Source organism: Malaclemys terrapin, chromosome 2, assembly GCF_027887155.1.
Source record: "Malaclemys terrapin pileata isolate rMalTer1 chromosome 2, rMalTer1.hap1, whole genome shotgun sequence".
Classification (NCBI taxonomy): Eukaryota; Metazoa; Chordata; order Testudines; family Emydidae; genus Malaclemys; species Malaclemys terrapin.
The window spans coordinates 79326536-79346650 of NC_071506.1; the positions used below are offsets into that span (position 1 = coordinate 79326536).

At 44.3% G+C, this 20115-nt stretch overlaps 1 long non-coding RNA gene across 1 annotated transcript in view; it reads right to left on the reverse strand.

Moving 5' to 3' along the window:
- Positions 1–642: 642 nt before the first annotated feature.
- LOC128831622 (uncharacterized) overlaps positions 643–20115 on the reverse strand; it is a 39674-nt gene continuing 20201 nt past the window's right edge. Inside the window, exons 3-5 of the long non-coding RNA XR_008443830.1 lie at positions 1643–1818; positions 1261–1548; positions 643–873 (exon numbers count right to left, since the gene is read on the reverse strand). This is a non-coding gene — a long non-coding RNA (uncharacterized LOC128831622). The remainder of the gene's footprint in view (positions 874–1260; positions 1549–1642; positions 1819–20115) is intronic.

A 20115-nucleotide genomic window follows, 5' to 3' on the forward strand; every position in this document is an offset into this window, starting at 1 on the left:
ACGAGCAATCGGGTAGGAAGTAGCCCAGGGACAGAGCTGCACAGTGGTGAGTCTGTATTGTGGAAGGACGCCGCTGATCCAGTGGCGGGACCCTCGTCCTGCCACTGTCAGGGCCCTGGGCTGGAACGCAGTGGTGTAGGGTGGGCCTGCGTTCCCCTACCCGGCCGAGCCACGCCGGGACCTTTGCCGGCGCTCCCCTGCCTGAGGGGCGCGCTACTGACCTTTGCCGGCGCTCCCCTGCCTGAGGGGCGTGCTACTGACCTTTGCCGGCACTCCCCTGCCTGAGGGGCGCGCTACTGACCTTTGCCGGCGCTCCCCTGCCTGAGGGGCGCGCTACTGACCTTTGCCGGCGCTCCCCTGCCTGAGGGGCGCGCTACAGACTCTGGCTGGCGGCCGCCCTGCCGCTAATTCCCCGCTGACGGAGGCGTGACCCAGGCCAGCCAGTGACCTCATAGCTCCCCACCGCCCCCTAACGGGTAGGTGGGGCGACGCGGATCACAGTGTTCCAATGTGCATCACTTTACACATAACAACACTGAATTTCATCTGCAATTTTATTGCCCAGTCGACCAGTTTAGTGAGATCCTTTTGTAACTCATTGAAGTCAACTTTGGACTCAACACAGAATCACTTGGTCTCTACACAGAAATGCCTGGCCTCTGGCAGATCTCTTGAGATTTCCTGGTTCTCTGGTCCGAACACCTTGTATATTCCAAAGGGAGCAGCTGAGGAAAGAGAAAAATATGCACTCACACCTCTCTGATTGAATGGTCCAGAGAAAACTCCTCAAGGAAGTTCCCTGTTCCCTGTGCAGGTTTGTCGCAGGTAGAGGAATGATCTAACCCATTGTTAGACCTCTTAGAAATCTTTCTCCTAAAAAATTAAAAGGAGATTCTCAAGTTATTTACCAGATTTCTTATGTCCTTCCTGAAATACTATTTTAAATAAGACATTTATTAACATAACAATGAACAATGAAGGAAATGCATTTAGATTGAATTTGAACTAACTAGATTGTGTATGGATAGTCCATAGGCTTATACTGGCAAAGGCCTAAAATTAACCTCTCCAAATACAGAGATAGAGAATTAGTCTGAATCTGTTATTGCTTTTCCTAATGTTGAGGAGTGAGGGAAACAACTATGCTTCCTGACGCCATCTGGCATAAGATAAGGCCATGGTATAGCTATGTGACCTCTGCACTGTTAACTTGTAAGAGTTACAATTCTGTTTTGGTAACAGGAATTCTAACTTACTCACCACATCAGAGATGCAAACACATCAGATATTAAACCTGAGAGGATCTCATGCCATGCGTTGCAGGCTTCCTTTGATGGCTCCAAGGGATATAAAAGGTATTTGCTGTTTCCTTTTTTTCCTCTCTAGAGGCATCTGATTTAGTCAGGTGGTTCACATTCCACATGGTAACATTTATTGTATGGCTCAAACTCCATTGTCTCTTTTCCAATATTCTATCTTCCTTGGCCTTTCCCAAGAACTTTATCCAGAACCAAAATATGTGTTTATTTCTGGAATGTCCATCTGGTGCTAAGAGGATGAGAAACAGGTCAGTGACACTCCCTGATCATCAGGAAGGTTGTTACAATGCACCACATGTCTGTGTTCTTTGTGTCATTCCTACCTCCAGTGCTGTAAGATGTACAGCTGTGGCAAGATGCTGTTTTAGGAATCTGGCACTGATAAGTCTTCTGTTGCAGTAGAAGGTGGAATTTCTTTATACTTATGCACACCCTTTTATAAATCACATACACGCAGTGTTGCAGCAGCCAGGTTCCACAGCATCCAAGAACGTTATAACTGAAAATAAATCATGAATAAAAGTAAAGTATACTTAATATTTATTGCCATGAAGCTGGGATGACAGCATAACTCTCAAGTGGCTGAGAAAAGTGGAGGCACAAGTAAGTTAGGTCAAGTTACCTTCCGAAAATACTATTCTATTTTTTCATTTCCCCAGTGGACCTTCTGCCACCCCTGTTAGATGAAAAATACATATTTATTTAATACACCCCTGAGAATAACGCAAAATAATTTGTTTGCAGTATTGCCATAGTCATGTTGTATTTAGTGGTCACCAACCTTTTCTCTCCACCAAATAATTTTCCCATTCTGTTATATCACCTTCTGTTCACAATCTTCAGGTTGCAAAGGGGTTCACTCACCACAGGAACACATCTTGGTAGCCAGCTGAGGTGTAGCAAATGTCTCCCTCTGGACATGACACTGGACATTTGCCTGTTCATCATCCCTGCTAAGCCCCAACTTCTGACTCCAGACTGTGGCTGGAGGTAAACTCCAGATGGAGCTGAGGGCGTATCTATAGGCCCCCTCAATACCTCCCTTCCTTCTAACAAAGCTTTCCTGGCTTGGCATGCAGTTCTGCAAAGAAGGATCTTCTAGGAACCATCTAGCTATGAAGACCACCCTTCCTTCACCCTCCTATGAAGTAGTTTGTTCCAGAGTGCCAAGCCTTCTTGCCTATGCAAGACATCAAGGTCTATGCAACCTCTTTTGCACAACTTCTGAAAGAGTGTGTAGTAAAGACCCACCCCCCCCATACTTTGTAGCTGATAGACACCCAATTAAAATTTCTCAGCCTAGACTGTTTAGGGACCACTTTGAATTTTCCCCCACTCTCCCGAACATAAATAGCAGGTACTTGAATACCATAAGAAGAAATCTGATGAACTACATTCTTAATATTTTGTCCATCTTTTTCCATAACCTGATGCTGGAGAGCATGAGAAAAAGCTAGGCACAGTTATGAGAATCCTGAACACAAAAATTGCCTCAAGGTGTGCAATTTAGAAGAGACATTTGTTAAATTCTAAATGGCTAGGAAGGCTCTCCTATTAGAAAGAAATAGGCCCCAAACAGGCCTGCCAACTTCATGCATTCCACCAAAAGTTACCACATTAAACAGAAGTGGTACAGAAGGTCCTCCAGCTTAGAACTATACTAAAAAATATGAATGAGATCCTTTGTCTGAATTCAGGATTAGAAGGGGAATTCTGGTTTTTTACTAAGTATGCAGGAATAACACTCTTCATGGCATGTCAAATGTACTGATGAGTCACTAGTATCAGATAGCTCAGGGCTGATAAAGCTTTCCCTTTCCTTTGGATTTGTCCATGTCAGTCCTTTTTGGCCAGATCTACAGTGACCTGAAAATGCACTTTTTTCAGATATTGTCTTGTATCTGCTCAAAATTCTTCAAAGTCTCTTCAAACTTCCTGCCAAAAAATTCATTCACTGGAATAATAATGGAAAGCTAACAGAAAAAGGGGCAGGAATGCAGGAAAAGTAAAATCATTTTTTTAATTCAATAAAAACATGCAGAAAAAATACTGAGGTACTAACCAACCTGTAGTTAAGTGTGATTGTAGACATAAAGCTTTCAGAAATGTTGAAACGAAGTATGCTAGGGCTACATGAAAATTACTTATTTTAGATCCAACAGTAGAGCAATAATATAATGTGCAAGTTACACACAGCCTCCCTCTATGCACTTACCCCTACCCACAGAACATGCTATGCCCAAAAATCTTGGGGGAAGATGTTTGGAGCAAACACCTTGCTGAGAAAGGTCTCAGTAAAATTAAAGAGAATACAGTTTGATCACTGATTTAATCATTTAACTGCATACCTTTATATCTGAAGAGGATTGTATATAAAGTAAGGAAAGGTGTCATTGGCTTGGGGCTACTGAATAAGTGGAACCACCAGTTGCATTATTAAAAGAAGTTCTGCTTCTAATTTTTTTCCTGCGGCAGGTAAAACCAAAGATTCTTCTCAAATGTCAAAACGCCAGGGTTAGTGAATTTAGTGTAGGAGACAAAATTCCCAGTGCTTCTACAGGTAAAACAAACTTTAAGGAGGATTCTAGCACTTTTGTAATGATGGAATACAACCTAAGGCAATATAAATTCATAATCTCTCAGGACGAATGGCCTTTAAAAATGCATCAGATTACCAACTCACCATTGAAATGGGATTTTCTCTGGCAGCCATACAATGCATGTAACACATACTATGAAACTGCATGTTCACTTGATACTTCCATTATCTTTGAATTTTTCATTCAGACTTGATGCAATGTCAATTAAATCTTTACAATAATAAATATTATAGTCTAGCATCTAGGCACCAGTGCTTGGCCCCCATGTCTGGCTGGTTAGTGCTATCCAGTCAGCACAAAGTAGCTGCGTGGAAAGCTGCCCTAAACAGGTGGATGGGAATTCCTCTGGTGTTGGAGAATTTCCAGCTGGCATAAAACCAATGTAGTTGAATCTATGCCTCCCACTTCTGGTACCTCCACCCAGCTTCAGAGACATGTCAGGACAATCTGGAGGTGATGGTGGGGCAGGAGGTACCAGAGCATACTGCATTCCAGAAATTCCTAGCTACTGGAACAGTCTCTAAGGGATTGTTATTTCTGGTGTAATTTAGGCTTGTCTGCACAGCCCTGCAATTTGGACTACAGGGGCATGAATTGCCACATGCTAGCATGCTGAGCTGTAACTCTCCCACGCAGACTCTGTGGGTGTGAAGTAAAAGGTACCTAATTCACGTTAATGTAGTCCTCTTTAGGACTATGTTAACATGAACGAGGTACCTTTTAGTTTGCACCAGTGGCATCTGCATGGGGGAGTTACTATGCCACACACTAATGTGCACTGCCATTCACACCCATCTGCAGAGCCAGGTAGATGTGAGTAGCTCTTAGACTGCTTTAAATTCTGCCAGGGGCTGACTTGGCTTCTGCCTGGCTCCAGCACTGGGAGTGTGTGGAGAAGTGCCTTAGAGCCACTTTCCACTTGCAACAGGTTTTGCACTGAGCACAGCCGGCCTATAATATGTAATCGAGTTCCTTGTGAACATATTTACCTCACCAGTGGCAGTATTTCTTTTTATACAAAATTCTCTGCACAAGCTTGCATAAAAATGACTGGGATATGCATGTAGTACAAAATTCATTTGTGGTGCCAGGCCCGACACTGGGCTGTCTGCACTACTGAAGACTAGGGTTACCATCTGTCCGTATTTCCCCGGACATGTCCGGTTTTTGCGTCTCTAAATAGCCATCCGGGAGGAACTGGTAACAAGGTTAAAATGTCCGGGGTTTTTTTCTCCCTCGCCTCCCTCCCTCCCTTCCATGCAGAGTGCGGCTGCTGATTGGGTGGCTGGGCTGACTGACCCGCTCCCATTGGCCTCCAGCAGCAAGAGCCCCCCCCCCCATTCCCCACTCCCTCTGTCTGCAGCCCTGTGTAACACACAAACCGACCCACCGGGCAGCATGTTTTGCCTACACGTGGAGCCAGAATGGTAAGGGGAGTTGGGGGGGGCAGTCAGGGAGTGGGGGAGTGTTGGATGGGTCCCCAGCCTCTACCTGCCACCCCCTCCTCCGCGTGTCCCTCCCCGTGGGCCCCCCTCCCTGCCTGCCTCTCCCTTGCCTGCTTGTACTGCCAGAGCCAGCAGCAACTGCTGTCTGCTGCCCCCGGGTCCTAGTGTCCCCCATCCACTAATGGGAAGACAAGCTGCCCTTACCTGCCCTTCCACCCTAGCCCTGAGCCTCTCCAACGCCCACAACCCCTCAGCCCCAGCCCTCATCCCCCTGCACCCTAATCCTCTGCTCCATCCCTGAGCCTCCTCCTGCATCATGAACCCCTCATCCTCAGACCCACAGCCCTCACCCCTGCATCCCCTCCTATCCCCAAACTCCCTCCTAAAACCCCTCCCCCTTCCCACACACCCTCTCCTGCCCTCAAACTCCCTCCCAAAGCCTGCCTTTGCGCAGCCTCTCACCCCCAAACTCCATCCCAGAGCCTGCACCCCTCACCCCCTCCTGCACACCCACCCACTGCCCCAGCCCGGAGCCTGCACCCAGCACCCAAACTCTATTCCAGAGCCTGCACCCCTCCTGCACCCTAATCCCCAGCCCAGGACCTGCACCCCAGACCTCCTCCCCCCACCAAACCCCCCTCCCAGAGCCTTAGCCAGGAGGGGGGGGTTCTGGGCACCACCAAAATTTCTACAACCCTGCCACCCATGTGAGTGGATAAGGGTCGGGGCAATCAGGGGACAGGTAGGGTCCTAGGGGTGGGGATTCTCAGCAGGGGGCAGTCAGGGGATAAGAAGCGGGGGGGTTGGGGTTCTGAGGGGGCCAGTCAGGGGGGTGGGAAGTGGGAGGGAGTGGATGGGGCGGGGTGGGGGCGGGGCTAGGGGGGCTTCCTCCCCCCCCCAGTGTCCTCTTTTTTGATTGTGGAAATATGGTAACCCTACTGAAGACCCATTGGTGCCATGCAGGGAGACCTTAGGAAGACCCTGCTCACCCCTTAGATGAAAAAATATTTGCACTAGTCCCACATAGTTTGATGCAGAAAACTATAATAGTTATGCACTGAGAAAGGCTCATATTCAATGGGTATGGGCCAGGGTGACATACCAACAGCTTTCAAAGTGAACCTAAGCTGTCATTTGAAAAAGAAAGTAAGTCTCCAGCTTCTGTGATTGCTGAAATAGCTAGAAAAACTTGAACTGAGTGCAGCTGCTGCAGTGATAGCTGTCTGCACATCCAGAACCTAGAACAATAGCACTGAGAAGTGTGACCTGCCCAATTCATTGCAGTGGGTGAGAACTCACATGTCTAATGATAATACTTTAAATGTCAACATTGTTAACAATTTCATAGCTCCTCACGTATCTGAGAAAGGTGTGTGGGGGGGTCATACTACAAAGATCTGCACAATCTACTGTGTGTGACAGCTCACTTCGCCACCATCAGTGAGTGGTCTTAGGAGATACTGCCACTTTTTTTCCAACCCCCAATCACTCCAATGGGTGGAGGAGACTGCGAGAACTATGGGATAGCTATGGGATAGCTACCCACAGTGCAGTGCTCCAGAAATCAACGCTAGCCCCGGTACATGGACACACACCACCGAATTAATGTGCTTAGAAGAAGCCAATCTCAAGGAGCATAGCAGAGTCCATTGGGGCATTGGTGCCCCCTCAAAAGGGAGCCAAGCTGAAGAAGCCCAGCAGAGCTCATGAATGTACATAGACCCCACTGAGGGAGAATTGCTGAGCCCAAGCATCCCAGAGAACATAATCATATGTCGAACATCTGCACAGTCTCCTCTGAGCAGCTTCTTGTGGGCAGAGATTATTTTGTGGGAGGAGCTTGGAAAAGTACCACCACCTCTTTTCCACTGTGTGAACCCTGGAGCTGGCAGTGGGACAGGATAGAAGCTGTTGATTCAGAAGCCCCAATTACCACATCAGCTAGTGTGGAGGGGCTGCAGCTGCTGTCCAGCCCATAGGTTAGAACAGTGGCTGTAGGGTAACAAGGGGATGTATCTCTGCAGCAGCCCTGCATGTTGGCCCCAGATTGAGTTGATTTTACTTCTCTACCCTCCTGCACTTAGGGCCGCCAATTTTGGCAGGACGTATTCCTGGAGGTTTCATCACATGACATAATCTTTAATCAAAGATTAATCTTTAATTACTGGGGACTCCAGGATAATCCTGGAGGGTTGGCAACCCTAGCCACACTCCATCCACAGTCATAACCCTCAGTATAACAGATTGAGGCACAGTAAAAGAAAAGGAAAATTCAATACCTCAGCTATTTGCATATTTGTAATAAGCAAATTTTTAACAAAACTGGTGACAAAATGTGAATCCTATCCAAGCTGGTTGTGATCAATAGTTGTTGCCATCTGATGGATGCATGATGGCCTATGTGAAATGAGTTGTGTGGTCTCCCTGCAGTTCTGAAGGGACAGCAGTGCTCATCCCAAAACCACCTTAGCACAAATTAGCATCCTCCCTGTAAATCTCAGCAGAGAGAAGAAATTGAACGGGCAAGAAGAGTGGACTACTCTTCCATGACCAGAGGTGCTAGCTCCAGTTTAGAGGTGAGACACATTGGTGGGGAGTGAAGAAGCTTGAAATATTTCTCTCTGTGCTGCATCTCTTCTGTGGATATGAGAGCATTTTAGTCTTTGTGGCTGTCAATCTCACACCTTTCATGGACCATAAGATTTTAAAACTGCAAAAAAAAATTTTTTTTCTCTTCTCTAATCTTGTCTTCCTAATTTAATTCTGTTTCCTTTTTCTGCAGTATATTCAGTTTCAAGGAGTTCCTGTGATCTGTGGGTATGTTTCTCAATTGCATTTTTCTGTTTTATTATCTTTGTACATTTTTATTTGCACTGCATAAGGTGTGTTTGTGTATATAATATAAAACTTTCAGTAAACACAGTAAAAAGGAAAAAAATGAGTGCAATTGAGTATCTACTTTGTGCAGACAATTTCTGGGATTATATACACAAAACAGAGTACTCTTTGGGCAAATGGAAAGTTAGATGCACTAGTCCTTTGTCTATGCTAACATCCATTTTGCACATGAAATTGTGTTAAATGCAAGCATAAAATAGGTGTATTGTTATCTACACACCTTTTTGAAAATCAGATGTTAAATTTTCATTCTCTCACACACAGTTTTAAATGTGGGAAAGACAATCTGAAATTAACCCAATCTTGTTTTAACTGGGTCTTTGCTAAAAACACAATTTACCCAAATGAAACTTTATTGAATCTCATCTAAGAACATTTATGCCAAGTAGCTTGATGTGATTTATAAGATAAATGACATAAAATCCTTACACAAAAAGACATAAATGAACAGACTTTTAACTGAACCAGGCTGCTAATAACAGAGCTCTGTCAAATAAATGCCTCCTATTGAAATAAGCGTAAAAACTTCAGTGCACACAGTTTATGAAGGGGACAGTTCCTCTAGATGATCCTCAGGCAGTGATTCTCCATACTCAGTTGTGAAAGAATTAATATTTTTCTGCCTTTATAATTAGTCATAAGATGTGACTAGTGCAGGGGTGGCCAACCTAAGCCTGAGAAGGAGACAGAATTTACCAATGTACATTGCCAAAGAGCCACAGTAATACATCGGCAGCCCACATCAGCCCCCCCATTGCCACCCCAGCTCCTCCTGCCCACCAGCAGCCTTGCTGATCAGCACCTCCTCCTCCCTCCCCATGCCTCCTGCCTGCTGCGATCAGCTGTTTTGCAGTGTACTGGAGGCTCTGGGATGGAGGGAGGAGGAGCAAGGGAGCAGCAGGCTCAGGGGAGGGGGCAGGGGCCTTGGGGTAAGGGGTGGATTGGGGGCAGGGCCTGGAGTTGAGCAGTGGAAAGTTGGCACCTTAGCTCCAGTCCCAGAGTCAGCACCTATGCAAGAAGCCGCATATTAACTTCTGAAGAGCTGCATGCGGCTCTGGAGCCACAGGTTGGCCACCCCTGGTCTAGTGCATTCTGTATTTTGAGCCTAACCTGAAAGAGTTAAGAGTCAAACCAAGCAAACATTAAAGCAGTTTAAGTTTGCATTCACTCTTCACAGAGTGAAGTGAGAAAAATAAACCCTTGCATACCCCACTGTATTTTATCTACGCTCTTCTTCCTGGAATGATTCGCCCAGATACCCAGACTGGTACCACTACATAATTAATTTTACTCCACTATACATTTTGGACATTCAAGACTTAATAAATCTTTAGAGAAAAATCCAGTTCAGAATCTGTACAGTGTAGAGTTAAAGTTATTTACCTGGAGTTCTGATTAGCTTTCCTCAGATGCTCATTTACTGATGTGAGGTTTGGACTTTAATGCCATGAGTGTAAAGCACAGCTTAGCTTGCTTGTACAGAGGCAGCCATCTCCTGAGGTTTGTTTCGGAACTGCTGGAAACCAATTTGCCTTACTTGGTTTAGCGCTTCAACTCAGGCTGCCAAACTGACTGGTTTACATCACAAGATTTTTTTTTTTTTAGCATGTGCATGAGAATAAAATATTAAGTGCCCTAGGCCTATTTTGTGTGTGTGTGTTTTTTTTCCTTGTGTGCCCCCATAATATATAGAAAACAGAGAATTTTGTCTTTGACCACCAAAGACATGCAAATTGAGAAAACTTCAAACCCTTCCCCTACAGTACACCTCAGGAGTGAGCAAGCCAAAGTCATGTAGGAAGAGTCACACTTGGGAGGAGACCTTACATTTTTTTAAAAAGAGATTTCTCTACCTATCTTTCACTAGTAATGTTTGTATTATTCCCTCATTTCTGGTTAGCACATAATGCTATCCAAAAAGCAGTCATTCTTGGTGAGAATAAGGATGGGTGGATATGTTCAGAAAAATCCCACCACCACCACCACCACTTTGAAATATCCCTTTCTAGAACTAAACTTAAACCCAATTTTAAAATACAGAAAAGTTTGGATAAATATTTTTCACTTCAGTTCTCTATTGGGGCCAGAATTGAACCGGTGTTCACAATGGTGGGAAATTATGGAGGGAAGTAGTTATTTTAGGTACAGCTAAAGACAGAATAATGTTAGGAGCTGGGGGAAATCTTGTTAAGGTTTGAGTTAAAACCTCATGAAACTTGATGACTATGAACGTCAATTAACAGAATGGTAAAGATAAGGTAAGCATAAACCCCCACCTAATACAAAAGGATTATGTGAGCTCACCCAGGAGTTTTGGAATGTATGGGCAGAGGGGTTTTTGCTGAGTATTTTTTGGGTAAAGATGTGTGTTTGTTATGAGGGAGGGGAGAACACAGAACCAGAGAAAGACAGAGAGCCTGAAGAAAGCCAAGTAGGAGCCTGTAAGCATAATATGACCTGGAGAGAAGCTTAGGCTAGGTCTACGGCGGGTAGAAATCGCTCTCTCGGGGATCGAATTATCGCGTCTTGTCCGGACACGACAATCAATCCCCAAATCGACGCTCTTACTCCACCAGCAGAGGTGGGAGTAAGCGTCGTCGACAGGGAGCCGCGGAGGTCGATTTTGCCGCCATCCTCACAGCGGGGTAAGTCGGCTCCGATAGGTCGAATTCAGCTACGCTATTCGCGTAGCTGAATTTGCGTATATTAAATCGACCCCCCCTGTAATGAAGACCCTGCCCTTAGAGAGAGCTTTGGGCCTTATTTTGGCTAAACTGCCTGGGGATTGAAAGCAAAGAAGTTATCCCGTTTTGGTTGCTGCTTCATTTGGAGAAGCAGGACTTTGTAATGTCCTTCTAAATAAGCAAGATTTCTTCAAAGAAAATACCAGAATCCATCTCAATTTCTACTCCCAACTCTGAACTTTGATTAACTACTTGGATCTAAAAGGGGCAACAATAATATAGGCCAAATTGTAAAAAAATGGGCATATAAGCTGTACAATTCCTAATATGAAACATTTGACATAAATGTTAAAAAAGGACATCACTCCACTGCATATGTGTTATGGAATCATATTCCACTATTCAGATTTTTGCTGTACTTTTCAGGGCAGACTGACTTCAGATATCCCTCTTATGACTCAGTTTTTAATGTACTGAAAGCATACAAAATAAACTATTAATACCTTAAATACAAGCAACACGGCACCTAGATAGCATAAAACATATATGTGAGACTAAAAGGCTAATATGTCCCTTACTTCTGCACAGAAGAGGGCCAGGATTTGTCCTGATAATTGTAAAACACTTATAATTGTTCCCCCCAAATTATATTAACATAAAGTACCATGAAATGTGTGCGTCCAAGGGAATGTTCTCACTGAACAGTTAACCCAAGTCATCTATACTAAAGTGTCTTCACCTGACTTTCCCTCACTAGAGTGAGAGTGGCCACACTGACTACCAGCACTACCATGCAAGCGCAGCACTACTTATATGAGTCGCTAACCATGGGACATATCCCCTGGTTCTTTGCACTGCAATCAGTTGAGCCGCTCTATGAATTCTTTCCCAGTGACTTGTGAGAGAACATATCTGTCTTTTCCAAGCACATGGGGTGAATTATAGGGAGATGTGGGAGAACCAGTGGAACTCCAGTGGAGCTAGTCTGCGTCCACGTCACAAAGTGGCCACGTTAGCAGCTGCCAAGTTCTGCTAACTCGAACATTAGCCTGTACCCATAATGGGCTAAGTTAAAAGTGCCATCGCATTCGAGTTAGAGGTTTTAGTGCGTGGCTATGGCTCAAGTTATAACTTGAGTTAATTCTGCAGTGAAGACAAGCCCCCTGTGGCAAAAGCATAAGAACACAGCCTCTGATCCATCCTTTTAGCAGGACTCATCATCCTACAGAAAGCTATTGAACTGACTCACTGAAGTAGGTGTGTGGCTTGTTAACTCCAACAGGATCTCAGAAAAGTGGGAGTGACCCTCTGGGCTGAGAACACCAAGGGTATGGACAGGGCAATCTTTTAGAAAACCATAGGTATAACCAGTCTTGGAAAGAAAGCATCAGCTGAAGTGTAGATTCTGTTAGTGTTATTTGGGTTACCAATAAAGCTATGCCCTAGGAAAGAGTCAGTTTGACCTTATGGTGTCACATATTTTTGGCAGGGTGGGAGTGCCACCTACTCACACAAAGAAATTCAAAGATAGACTGTCCTAAACCATGCCACTGAGCTCAGCTATTGCATGGATATCATCCAGCACAGCATGATCTTATGTGTTATCTATGCTGCTATTAGACAACCTGGAATGAGTTAAAAATGACGTGGCAGCATTACTTACTGATTTTTCTTGCTGTTGGTTACTACAATGTTACTTTACCATTGTCTCCTTGGGCCATGTTCTGAGGTCCTTATACAGTTGTGATCCATAGCACATTCTTACCCAGGGGAGTAAAGAGGTGTAAAGGTGGTGTGAGATACCTCTTTCCTCCCCCGTGTGGGCTACTCATATCTCAATTTGACAACCTCATTAAGACCACTAGATCCCCTCCTGACTATGTAGGCAGGGAGTGGATGGAACTTGTTCCCTGCCTCCATCCCAACCTGCTGGCCATCTTAGAAGGGGTACTAATTTGTGCCAAGCTTAGAGACCGGTGCGTATTACCTCTCCTCTGGAGCAAGGGGGAAATCAGGGGCAGGATTGTGACTCTGACTCATAATCTGGTCCCTGGTCTGCTTCTGGAGCAGCACAACTGTGTGCTACCACTTCCTCTGTGTTTGAGGCAAAGTCACACTCTTAACACTTTGTGTTATTCTTAGTCCTTATATCAACTGAAATAGGGAGCCCAGGGTTTGGCCCCCTGTTAATATGGTGGCTGCTACTGTGACTATTTTTTTCTCACAGAGTGCTGCACAGTTAGAGTATTTCTGAAAGCTCTGCATAAACGGTAAACAAGGGAGAAGAGTCAGGTCTGTAATGAGCATTTTCTCTGCAGAAATTATGCTCATGCAGTGATGAAACTCTTAATTCATTTGAACTCGTCTCACTCCGTGACATGTGTTTCTTCTCATAGTGTCGTTGCTATAAATCCATAACCGTGCCACAGCACATTCACATTAGATATTAGCCGCAATTGAGTTTGAATGTTGTCATTTAACAGGGAGAGAGAGAGAGACCCTGGCGTAAAACAAAACAAAACACATCTGATTTAATGGGGTTAGATGTGGGTACAGAGACTCCATGTGATTTTTATGGTTGCACAGTTTGTCAAGAGTTTGGTAATTTATAAAACTTCCTGATGGAAACATATGAATACACCAGTCAAGGTAATAATTAATTCCCTTGAGGAAATGCTCATTAAAGAAAAGTCTGCTACAAGAAAGAACGTTCTAAAAAGCTAGAAGATCACAATGTAAGTTAGCTGCCAATTAAGCCTTCATGGGGTTGAGAAAGGAAAATGAAGGCAACAATATAGCTTTCTGACTAGGGATTTGATCTTCAAGATAACCTCCAAACTACAATGTTTCACTTACTAAAAGCCCCTCTGAAATACATCCTTGTTGATTATGCTATAATACTGTCCATTTATCCTTACATGTGAGGAAGAATTCCATAACTCATAAATGCAGATAGTTATGAACAGCGACAAAGGCACCTTTTTCATAAGTGAGTCCGTAAGGAAACATGGAAAATCCTTCTGTTTTCCACTATGCTGTATTCCAGGGATAGAACTTTGTAATAAATACGAATCCAAGTGATTCTCTTGGTAGACACTTGACTACGTATTTGTGGGATTAGTCAGCAGGGGATCCTCTATGCATATATGTGCAGCAGCTGATTTCATAACGGTTGATTATATGTGAGCCTATGTTCACTGAGCAGCATGATAGTCTAAGAATAAATTTCTCCAATAATTTTAGTTCAGGGAGGATTTTTTTAGTATAAAATGCTTTCAAAATAGATTTAGGGCCCAAAACGGAAACCTTTGTTCATACTGAGTAGTACTTCCTCCCACTAGGTGTTGCAGCAGGTCAAATTCTCATCTCACTGACTCCGGCATAAATTGAAGCCAAGAGAGTAAAACTGGTGCATCTGAAATGAGAACCAGGGCTTCCATTGTAAAATCAAACATATAAGGCCAAATTGCCACAATATTTCAGACAGTCAGCACATTGTAGGCACAGACCCCATACAAAAACATGCTGCCAGATGTGCCCAGTGGCAGAGAAGTCTTTCTATCACAGGGTAGGATGCCACATTAGGTGGGTTCCATACACTGTGGGGTTTGTTTTGTTTGTTTTGCTACAGGAGCAAAGTGCACACTGCCAGGGGAGCCATCTTGTTCTTGCAGCATAACCCCTGTTGGATTTTCGACCAGCACATCCCTTTTCCCTGAACCAGGCTTCTGGTTGCAGTGGTATGTGTCCTGTCTCATTAGCAGGGCTTATCTGTTAGTGCACTCTTGCAAGCCGCAATGCAATTCCCTCTGCATGTGGTTGCTTTTGGCCTAATCCAAAGCCCAGTGAAGTCAGTGGACGTCAATAGAAGATTCACATTGACTTCGCTGGGCTTTGGATCAGGTGTTTTAGGTACTTGGGTGTGATGACTTGGCTCTTGTAAGGCAATTGTATAGGAATGGGCTGGATTTTGCCCTTTATATTTATTTACCTTTTATACAGAATTATTTTCCTTTCTCAAAAGCATACTACAACTTGTGGCAATAAGGAGTGACGATGATACATTGTAATAAAGGTAAGTACTGTATTACCAATGGAAGAAAGCTGTCTAACAAGTGCCACTGATGTATATTGTTTGTATGCAAAATAGAGTTTTGACTTGGCTCAGCACAGGGGAGGTGGAGGCTGTCCGGGAGCTGGATGTGGTTCCCTGATTCCTGGCTCCCTTATTCAGCATCAACCTGTCCCCAGAGTCAGATAGAGCATCCTTATGCCAATAGAAGATCAGAGTAGCGCCACTTCATGTCGTCTACGCTGGTGTGGACGGCAGCTGGCGCAGAAGTTGCTTCTGCCAAGCTTACATAATTGGGTAGCTCCCCTCAACAAGGGATATTTTTCACTGGCCATTTACAGCCAGGATCTGGTTCCTGTACGTCACCTGAGCAGCACAAAGGGGCCGGCTGCTTGCAGAGTATCCAGCCCTTTCTTTCTTGCTTAAGTATTTGGGACCAACCCTGTGGGTTTTCCAAGCACTTGCTGGAAGGTGTGGAGTGCCATTAATTCTCATTATAATCAATGGGAATTGAGGATCCAAACCATCTTACGGGAACAGATTTTTCATTTGTTATCTAGACTATGGCTACTAATGAAATATTACTGTTTCTTTTCTATCAAACACAACTCAGTTTTAAACATTGCTACTAAAAGTATCCTATTCTTTTAAACCTCCACAAGATCACCAAAGTATTTAGGGGTCTACTTTCTCATAGGAAGAGTTCTTAGCTTGAACTAGAGTCACACACATGCATCATATAAAATCCCTAAACTGTATCACGTATAGATTTACATGCACCTTCCAATAAATAAAGGTAAATAGCATTTGAGATTGTGTGCGAGCACTGTGCAGAGGGGAAAATGACACTGATAGATAGTGTCGGTATGCTTTCTCCTCTCCTTTACACACAAAGAACAAACTAGTCCAATGAAAGCGGACAGGTTCATAGATTCTAAAGCCAGAAGGGACCACTGTGAGACTCTAGGCTAGTAAAGGTAAAATACTAATGTTAAAACTACAAATCTCTTCCTTATTTAGCCAGGATGGGCAGGGATGGTGTCCCTAGCTTCTGTTTGCCAGAAGCTGGGAATGGGTGATAGGGGATGGATCACTTGATGATTACCTGTTCTGTTCATTCCCTCTGGGGCACCTGGCATTGGCCACCGCTGGAAGACAGGATACTGGGCTAAATGGACCTGACCCAGTCTGACTCAGTATAGCCATTATTATGTACTTATTTTGGCCCTAGTCCTGCAAAGGGATATAGCCAAGCAGACCTATACACTTGTATGGCACCCCATTAAAGTCCCATTGACTTCAATGGACTTTGGATGAGGCTCATAAAGAGCACACCTTTGAAGCTCTGTGCTTTCAGAGCTGTTCTACAACTGCTGTGAACCTCACTCTTCTACCAGATGAGGTAGCCGAAGTGGGACTTCCTGCTGCTCTCCAACTGGAACAGCTTTTCTCACCTTTGACTTGCTTGTACGCTGACTGTCAGGAATCAGGGTCTGCAACAGAGCCAGTCTCCAGGAAACCTAAGAAGCCCAGCTGGCCTGTTTGTAGCCTGATTGGCTACACATCCCGATTGGTTGAAAGAGTCAGCAGATGGGCTCTTAAACCCTGCAGCAGCAGTTCAGTAGTATTTGCTCATGGGTGTGATCGTGTCTGTGTGTTCCCAGCCTTGCTCCTACCTCTCCTGCAGCCTTGCCTCACTCCAAGTAACCTGGTCCTGATCCTCAATTTTGATTCCTGACTTTGGCTCTGGCATCTGGCTTTTGACTCCAGCTCTGGACTTCAAGGCCTGACAATGGACTCCAGATCCAACCACTGGGCATGATTGGCCATGTCCCGGACATGGACAGTCAAAGTAAGCCAGAATTCCAGACCTAAGTTGTCTGGCTATTGTGAATATTGGAAGATTAGTACTTTTGTAAGAATTTCTCCATGCACACTGTGGGGAGAGGTCAGTGTCTACGTGAGTGTGTACAACATAACAAAAAAATTTAATTTGCCACGCTAAAGGAAAATATGTAACTCCTCTGCTGAACCTTCCAGGAAGGCACATTAACTGTCACCAAGAGTGTTTTTGAAAAACAAAAGTAGCAAGGGCTGCTGTATTTGGTGGCCTGCAACAGGTCAATGTAGTAAAAGGCATGTCTCAGCTGGCAAGGCGATGTCCTAACTAAAAACGTGTCTTGTAACATGCCTTTCACTTCAGTGAGAATGGCACAAAGCACTGCAACCCTCCTTTTGCACTTTATGTAAGCCATGTGCAGTCTGTGAGCTCCCTGCCACGCAGCGTTCTGAAAAAGTTACAGGAAACAGAGCCAAAGTGCATTCGAATTTTAGTAGAAAAATAGTTCTGATTTTATCTGGATTATTTAATAAATGACTATTAATCTATACTTTAATTGTCAGCAACAACCCTCCCCTCCCCATGTATCCTGATATCTGATCAATCATTAGATTACAGACCGAGACTCCCCCAGAGAGAGCCACAAATCCATAGAATGTGGCATGCTGGGTGCAGGATTTTGTATTTCATCTCTGAGGTAGATGAAACTCATGTAAAATCACAGAGAGGCACGAAACCCCATATTCTGTTGGAGGAGGTTCACAGGTTGTTTATTTCATCATTTGTGTTGAATCTGTTAGATTCACAGATTGTGTTACTGACCCCCATAGAGATAGGCAAGGTGGTACGTATACAATTGTGGGTTATATTCATATTTGGTTAGCCTAGTAGTTGGGTATAAATATGAGCATTCCAAAAAACTTATAAATAAAGCAATAAAGTTAAGGTTAAAAAATGAATGATGATGGGCAGTAGAATGAGAAAAGCAACAGAGGGTCCTGTGGCACCTTTAAGACTAACAGAAGTATTGGGAGCATAAGTTTTCGTGGGTAAGAACCTCACTTCTTCAGATGCAAGAACCTCACTTCTTCTTGCATCTGAAGAAGTGAGGTTCTTACCCACGAAAGCTTATGCTCCCAATACTTCTGTTAGTCTTAAAGATGCCACAGGACCCTCTGTTGCTTTTTACAGATTCAGACTAACACAGCTACCCCTCTGATAGTAGAATGAGAAGCATCACAAGGCCAGGCAAAGAAGAGGAGGAAGAAAGGAGAAAACTAAGCTTTTAGGTGTTTCTATTGCAGGTGTCTGACTCAGATTATCTGTAGTCACAGTCACATCCTTCACAAGACAGGCTTTTGCCATTGTGACAAACCCAGGCGACTGTAGCGAGTAGAGTACTGGAAATTGCAATTACTAACAAACTAGAAACAAAAATGCTAAAGAGCCAGAAGAAGGAGATTTTAATGTTTATTATATTAGGGGGACACAGCTGCTTCAATACCAAGGAGACCAGTGATATCCAGTAAAAAACTGTTCTGGAGGCATAGATCAGGGCCAACTCCAGTGCTTAGGATTTATTTGCGTGCATAGAAGCTAGTTTAACTACAAGAAAAACTGACTAAATATACAGTAACTGACAAAACTCCCATGGCAAAATCCACCATAAACTGAATGTCAGGTAAGGATTCTGCTTCCAGTTGTTTTCCCCTTCTCACCAATCCAGGTAGACAGCCCTGTATTTGGATGCCAAAGGCCCTTCCTGCACAGATAAACCCTTCTCAGTCATCTGAGGTCCTCTCCTACATATTTATGAGAGGGAAGTGCCAGATTCCCAAGTCACCAATACCTGGTATGTAGTGTTGCCCAGTGATACACATCTCACATGATTCTCAGGCCTGCAGCCCACCCCCTGCCGCATCACAGCTCAGTAAAGTCTAATACAGGATATGAACACTTACTGTTTATGTTGAACCATTTCACTGACCCAATGTCAGCTGTATATCACATCTATGGACACGCACATAGGCGGAACATAGTCCATCACTAGTGGCTATTGACGGAGTGAAGATTCTAGCACACTTTCTATTCAGCATGTATACCCTCAGTGATCATACAGTATAACTGATCCAAGTCAGTTGTGCGTCTATGGCATATTTATATAGTGCCAACAGTGTATCGCTGGCTGTTGCACAGCGGCTGCTAGACCCTGCTTTTCCCCAACAAAATTCCCATTCAGCTGAACATTCTGTGCTGGATGTCTGGTGCAGGGGTTGGGCTGCTTGGGACGGGGAAACAGTTTAAAACAGCCAGAAGGTCTGCTTGGGAAGCCAGTGGAAAGTGGCCATTAGCCATTATGATTAGGGAATGGAGGCCAGTTGTGTACTTGGGCTTCTTTTCTTTTCTTTTCTTTTCTTTTCTTTTCTTTTCTTTTCTTGTAAGGTAAGGTAAGGTAAGGTAAGGTAAGGTAAACGGGGGAGCGGTAGATTTATTCCCTCTACCCGACCTGCCAAGTTTTGTGTGGTTCCATGCATGTCAGGAAATCAGTGATCCCCTATTCCCCCTAAGTTATTGGAGCATGTATAACCACAATTGGGAGGCACAAGCTAATCATCCCCCAGAGCAGTGAGAGCAAGTGTCAGGATGCAAGGAACATATTCCTCCTCATAGACTTTAAGGTCAGAAGGTACCTTTGTGATCATCTAGTCTGACCTCCTGCACACTGCAGGCCACAGAACCTCATGCAGTCCTGTAATAGACCCATAACCTCTGACTGAGTTACTGAAGTCCTCAAATCATGGTTTAAAGACTTCAAGTTACAGAGAATTCATCATTTACACTAGTTTAAACCTGCAAGTGAGTTATGCCAAAGTTAAGTTCACCAAGCAGTGGAAATGTTCCCAAATTCTGCCTATAGAGCCAACAGAATCTCTTACAGCACCAGGGTTCTGCATAACACCAATGACCAAATCAACAGGTGTGGCCATAGTACCATTCATGAATTTCTTGAATCATGCTGGTTCCTTTGTTGGTGACAAAGAAGTCTATCCTAAAATGGTAGTCATGTTCCCAGATTTTCTGCTCTGCCTGCTATGTTTGGGAATATATGGGTCTTTGGTACAAAAGGCCTGGTTGAGTAATGTTCATGAACGTACTCTGGAGATGGCACTGGCCAGAGAAGTAGCAGAGACTAGGAGGATAGGGAGGAGATAACACATGAGTTGGGAACAGAAGCAGCAGGAGTGGAAAACAACTCA